This window comes from Suricata suricatta, chromosome 2 (genome assembly GCF_006229205.1).
Source record: "Suricata suricatta isolate VVHF042 chromosome 2, meerkat_22Aug2017_6uvM2_HiC, whole genome shotgun sequence".
NCBI classification, from domain to species: domain Eukaryota; kingdom Metazoa; phylum Chordata; class Mammalia; order Carnivora; family Herpestidae; genus Suricata; species Suricata suricatta.
In genome coordinates, this window is record NC_043701.1 from 113766552 (window position 1) to 113773504 (window position 6953).

The window sequence follows — 6953 nt, forward strand, 5'->3', positions numbered from 1 at the left end:
ACATGCATGATTAAACCACTTGCTAACTACTGGTGTGTACACAGATATGTCAATATGGGAAAGTTAAAAAGAAAAACAAATTCCAACTTTAGGAATCTACTCTGAAAACCTTTCCATCATGAGACATTATTGTTATTGATGTCCACTTTACGCACCTGCATCTTGCTTCAGGCGTAGATGAAGCTCACTCTGGGGGTCTCTCCAAACTTCAGAACTTCTAAGCTCTCTACTGGTAGGTGCTTCACACGGCCATGTTCTCCCCAAAGAAGCCTGAGAGATCGGCCTATGGATGCTTGCACTTCTCATGACCAGGACAGTAGCCTCCCTCAAGCTTGTGTGGGCTCTGATGGGACCCTGCAGGCACTTTCTCACGTGGTCACTCCATGGAGGCAGGGGCCATAGGCTGTTATTTGCAAAGATCCAGCACATCAGAGGTGCTCAATACCTCTGTGCTGAATAAATGAATTTTCATATCAGCCCTGGAAACAACAGTATGATGACCATGTACTGGATGGGAAAACTGAAGTGCAAAGAGAATGAGTAACTTGCCCAGGGCCTTGGGGGAGCCCTCACTCTTGCCCCTGGCTCTCTGATGAGCTCAGTGCAGGGGGCCTCCTGAGAGAAGACAATCATTTACCCAGTGGAGTGGTACTCCACTCCTTGTTATATCTGGGGGAGGGGGCTAGTTGAAGGGAATTGTTTCTTAGGGGCACCTGGGTGGTTCAGTCAATTGAGCATCTGACTCTTGATTTCAGCTCAGGTCATGATCTCATGGTTCATGAGTTTGAGCCCCGCATCAGGCTCTGCGCTGTCAGTACAGAACCTTCTTGGGCTTCTTTCTCTCTCCCTCTCTCTCTCTCTGTCTCTCAAAAATAAATAAATAAACATTTTCAAAATGAGGAAGGAAGATTGTTTCTTTTTGTTGATAATTTTTTTAAAAAACACACATTCTATCCCTTGAAGAGTAGCTAAAAAAGAGCTCAACCATCAGGCCTGGAATACAGTGTTTCCCTTGTGACCTATTTTCTAAATCAGGAAATGGTTACTTGGGCCGCAGTAGGCCAGTGCTGAGTTCTACCTCTTCCTCCTTTATCTGGGCTTCCTTAACATGGAGACTGGGTTCACCACCAAGGAGTATGCCAAAGGGATCTCACGGGGTTCTTCAGCCCATCGCCTCTTCCTTAAATGGGCTGTAGCCTTTTCTTCTCCAGAACTTATGAAAAAACTCATCCATTTTCCAACAATATCTAATCAAGTAAATAACAAAATGCAGGTATTCAGTAGCTATCTGCTCATAAATACTCTCCTTAAAGATGAAAAATTGCTGGGGCGCCTGGGTGGTGCAGTTGGTTAAGCATTCGACTTCAGCTCAGGTCATCATCTCACAGTTCGTGAATTTGAGCCCTGTGTTGGGCTCTGTGCTGACAGCTCAGAGCCTGGAGCCTGCTTCAGATTCTGTGCCTCCCTCTCTCTCTGCCCCTTCCCTGTTCCTGCTCTGTCTCTTTCTCAAAAACAAATAAATGTTAAAAAAATTGTTTAATTGCTAAAGAGATAGACAAATATTGATCAGAGACTACCAAAGCCTTACTATACACGACTTCTTGATTAAGTAAATGTTTAATATCTACATATGCAGTAGCCTACAGTGATAATAAGGAATCAAAATGGTGCCACTACTCACAAATCTAACACCAGTGTTACAGTGACATTTCCTCCAATGGGATTCCACGGGTGGAAGACTTTTGCAATATAAAGAAGGAGATAAAATGAGAATTGGTTAGACATTGGTCTTATTGGTCATTTTTACTCAGTCTACACACGGACCAACACTGTAAATCAATTTTTAAAAACTTGAGGGGAAAAACAGAGGAGACAAATTACTTTAAAACACCAATTATAAAGGAAGAAGGCTTGATTCTGGGTAGACGGGTAGTCGAGGTGGGCTTGTATAAACTGACTTGACTACATTCTCAATCTTGCAGCTGAGATGACAATGTTACCTAAGTAGTGACCATGTGCTCACAAGGAGTAAGAAAGTATATGTGAATCACCTAATGCAATGTCTGGCATGTGGATGTGGGCTTGGTGTTTTGTTGTAGCTGTCCGCGTCAACCGCTGATATCACTGAGGCTACAGCAAGGTGAGGAAGCATTATAATCAAATTACTCTTGCTTGTCTGCTTTGAGTACTAACCCCATATGACCATGGTCACCTTAGCAGCACTCATTTTGGATCTATGTTAGGAATGGGACATATTCCTACGTGAAACACAACAAGACACTAATTGTCAATTACGTCCTACCAGCCAAGCACAAGCTGACAAAATCTCATCCACCCTGCAAAGCCCATGTTGAGGGGCACCTGGGTGGCTCAGTCAGTTAAGCCTCTGACTCCTGATTTCGGTTCAGGTGTTGATCTCACTGTGAGTTTGAGCCCTCCATCAGGCTCTGCGCTGACAGCATGGATCTTGCTTGGGATTCTCTCTCTCCCTCTCTCTCTGCCCTTATCCCATGCATGCTTCCTCCCTCCCTTCCTCTCTCTCTCTCTCAAAATAAATAATTTTTAAAAGACAAGCTCCTCTTGAAAGCCACCTCTGTCACATTTCTCCAGACTCTCCTCCAAGCAGTTTTCACTCTCTCTTGAACATCTTAAAAACTTTGGCTTTTACCCCTCTAAGAATATTTAGCCTGCTCTGCAGGTTACATTGCTGTCTCTTTGCCTTATCCCTTACTTGATTTTAAGTCCCTTGAAAGCAGAGATCAGCCTTATCTTTACATTTCTAATGGCTGAGTGCAGGGCATCGGGCTCAGAAGCTCAATAAAAACGTCCTGAGTTGCAGTGCATGACCCACCCTGCCTACCGGCCCTCAGCCAGCAACAGGGGCCAGAACACAATGGGCCCTTGTTCTCCCCGCTGGGCACACCCACAAACATACACTAAACACCTGGAAACACTGGGACACTTAGCTGCTTGGCAAATCCTCTCCCTCCCAGGATGTCTTCCCTTTTGAAGAGGCTGTTCTGACAGCTGGCCTGCTGCTGGTTAGACAGGGCGCTCTCTGGAATGGCCCATCACGGCTGCAAATGGCCAAGTTCACTGTGCCAGGAACCGAGAAGAGAGAAGGGTCCAAGTGGGAGTCTCGATGCCAAGAATGTGTTCTCAGATTTCGAGCGGAGAGGGAAGCAGGCAGGCTGAAGTGGAGTAGATGATGCTGAATAGGCCTTGAAGCCTCCTCCCTCTCCTGCACCTGATACTCCACGGGCAGAGGTCTTGGGGGACGGGGCTCCCATCCAGGGACACCAGGGCCCTTCCACTCAGGATGCTGGTGCAGCGACCCTGGCTGCTCTTTATTAAATACAAATGGCACTACACAGCTTCCAGAAACTTTAGTGGAAAGCTGATTCTCCCCAAACTCTCAGGATATCTCCTGGTTTATGAAAAGATTATAACAATTACTGTTATTATTACTTACAAAGCCCACATCATTTTTAAAAAATCTGCTCAAGGTAGAGTTAGCATAAGCACACAACTTCCAGAACGTGCCCTTGGATTCTGCTTCTCTCACAAGAATGACATAACCTGTTGGATTCTGTTTGGGCACAAGGCAATAGGGGAAAGGCTTCTCCTTAAAGCCCAGGCAGGGTTGCCAGATTTCGCAAAAGAAAACACAGGCTGCCCAGTTCAATTCGAATTTCAGATAAACAATGAATGTAGTTTCATCTGTGTATGTCCCAAATATTGCATGGGACATACTTATACTAAAACAATATTTGTTATTTATCTCAAACTCAAGATGAACTGACTATCCTGTATTTTATCAGGCATCCTGGAGCCCAGGGAGAGTCAGGACAGTCAAGAGATTTTTCGCCAACAAAAGCTTCTTTTAAAGCCCTGGCTGAATGGCTTTGGACGACATTTCAGTTCAGGCCCTGCATTTTCCCTGGAGTGTGAGCTCAATGTCATGGACAAACAATTGGGAGAATGAACACTCAGTGAACATTCTGCCCCTTCCTTGCCCTCAGCAGCCTGTGGCAAACTGCTCCCCCTCAACCAGCTGGGGAGGAAAAAGCCTTTCTCTTTTAAGATGGCCGTCCCCTCCCCTACTACAGATTGGATTGTTTCTGGGGTTGGCTGGAGAGCTGCTTGGGCTAATTGTTTTCAGACCATGATCCCACCACACCTGCCCGCTATGGAGGCAACATGTTGAGGCTGGAGTGAGGGGTTTGGGGGTCAAGCAGATCTGGTTTGGAATTCTGCCTCTGACATTTCCTGCCTGTGCCATGTCGGCCAAGTTGCTTATCCTCTCTGGTCCCCAGTTTCCACACAGATAAAATGAGGGTACTCACAAGGTGGTTGAAGTTGGAGTGACATGAGACTGGAGCACATACGGTGTTCATCACACTGCCTGACACATGCGGCTGCTCCTTTAATATTAGCCATTGTTATTATTATTGCCTGTCTTTGGCATATTACACATGGCAGGTAGCATCTGGAATGGAGTCTTCTCAAGCCTGGAGCTGGGAAATGCAGGAACACAGATTCTAGAAGGCCGTGAGGCCCTGGACATTAGAGGGTGTCATTTGGTGGAAAGATTCTGACCCTGCCTCATTCAGTCCTGCTGCACCTGGCCGAACTACCACCCGGCAAGTCAGTGATTAGATTGCCGCATGGCTCAGGTCACCATAAGCTGTATTTGGAGTCTGAAGTCTACTTTTAGAAATGAGAGACAAGAAAAAGAAGAAGAAAAAGAAGAGGAGGAAGAGGAGGATAGAGAAGGAGAAGGAGGAGGAGGAGGAGGAGATGGAGGAGAGGGAAGAGGAAGAAGAAGAAGAAGGAGAAGGGATAGGAGAAGAAAAAGAAGGAGAAGAAAGAGAGGAAGAAGAAAAAGAAGATGGAGAGGGATCTCACAGAAATAATCTCAGTAAGTATTAGAACAGTGCAGGCAAAAAACAAGAGCTTAATACATGTTAGCTATTATTATTTGAGACACCTCAAAAAATGGGCAAGGTTTTCATCAAGAGAGAAAGGATAACTTAAACAAAAAACAATTGACATTATGATGTGGTTGACTGTAAAGGTGTGCATGATGAACTGGGACCTGGTTTTCTAGGCAGCTTTGCTGTGAAGACTTTTGAACAGGGGCTGTGATGTTTCTAGGAGATGTATGATGTAGAAAATGTGGTTCTTGCCAAGATGTGTAAGATGGGCACAACAAAAAGACTGGGGTAAACAGGAGACTCTTAGAAAAAAAGTAGGTGGACTGTAATATGACCATGGGGTTGGGAGGGGTCCAAAGTCTTGGTTGTTGCCTGTAGTGGGCCCTGGTTTTTTCTGTCCCACATTCCCTGGTACCCTTCCCTTCTAACATTTTGTTCAGATTTTCACCCTCCTCTAAGTGGCCACTGCTTCAGAGAAGATACATCTATCCTCAGCTCCAAGGGACAGGGGGTGGAGCATTGATTTGTTCAAGACAGCCAGGTGGCTCCATTTTCTTTCCAGGAATCAGACTGGGCATGAGCATTCCTGCCAAAAAAGAAGCAAGTGAGCAGAAACAAACTAAATGTCCATCAACTAGAGAATGAATAAAAAAAAATCTATGGTATATCCATTCAATGGAATGTTATTTGACAATAAAAAGAGAACAAAATACTAATTCACGATACAACATGGAGAGGCCTCAAAACATTATACTAAGTGAAAACTCACACACAAAAGACCACATGTTATATGACTCCATTTAAACAAAATATTCAGAATTGGTAAATCCATCTAAAGACAGAAAGTATTTGTCAGGAGTTGGGGAGAGAGCGGCATAGGAAGTGATCATTAATGGAATCAGGATTTCTTGGAGAGCAATGAAAATCTTCTAAAATTAATTGTGGGGATGACTGCCAAATCTGTGATTGTACTAAAAACAATTGAATTGTACATTTTAAATATGTTAATTGTTTGGTAGGCAAATAATAGATCAATAAAGCAGTTATTAATTTGTTCCTTAAAGAACAAAAAGGAAGACTTCTAGGGAGACTTCTGGAAAACATTTTATCACTCTTTTTTTTAAATGTTTTTTTATTTATTTTTGAGAGACAGAGAGAGACAGTGTGAGCAGGTGAGGGTCAGAGAGAGAGGGAATACAGAATATGAAGCAGGCTCCAGGCTCTGAGCTAGCTGTCAGCACAGAGCCTGACGTGGGGCTCGAACCCACAAACCGTGAGATCATGACCTGAGCCGAAGCTGGACATTTAACCGACTGAGCCACCCAGGTGCACCAGCATTTTATCACTCTTAAAAAAAACACACAGAGAAAAGTTGGCTTCTCTTTCTGGAGGCTGATGTATCTGAATATGGTCACTGGAGCTGCTGTGGATATCAACCTACCATGAGAGGAGCCAACATGAGTCAGAACTGACCTACAGAGCAAGTCAGAGCCTAAAGAAGCACCTAGACTTCTCCTTACCCAAGGCAATAAATTTCCTTATGTTTCAGGCCTACTGAATTGGGCTATTCTGTCATGTGTAGCCATAGCATCACCTAGCATTCTAACTTATACAGTTCCATTAACAGAATTTTTTAGGTCAGGAGAAGGTCATTTTTAAAGAGAAACTATGACATTACATTAATTTAGAAGTGCAAGGGTGACACAGGTGAAAATTTGAAGTATAGTTCATGATCTGGAGCAAGGAATGGATGGGTGGATGAATGAATAGATGGATGGATGTGTGGATAGATGAATGGATGGACGGGTGGATGGATGGATGGGTGTGTGGAAGGACAGATGGATGGACTGGGGGAGTTGCCTTGGCCCAAGGGAGCACAAAAACAGAGTGCAGAGAGGAGCTTCCTAGACTCTCAACATTGAACAGGCAGGAGAGCAAGAGAAATTACTGAATAATTCTGCAAACAAAGTGGATAAAGAGGGATATTGGGAAATTCAGCTGTAAATGCTGTTATGC

At 44.3% G+C, this 6953-nt stretch overlaps 1 long non-coding RNA gene across 1 annotated transcript; it reads right to left on the reverse strand.

Annotated features, from left to right (window-relative positions):
- Positions 1 to 318: 318 nt before the first annotated feature.
- LOC115285411 lies at positions 319 to 2997 on the reverse strand. Its single transcript, XR_003905519.1, has 3 exons — positions 2945 to 2997; positions 1682 to 1739; positions 319 to 403 (listed from the first exon to the last, which is right to left on the reverse strand). It is a non-coding gene; the product is annotated as an uncharacterized LOC115285411 (long non-coding RNA).
- Between the last annotated feature and the right edge of the window lie 3956 nt (positions 2998 to 6953).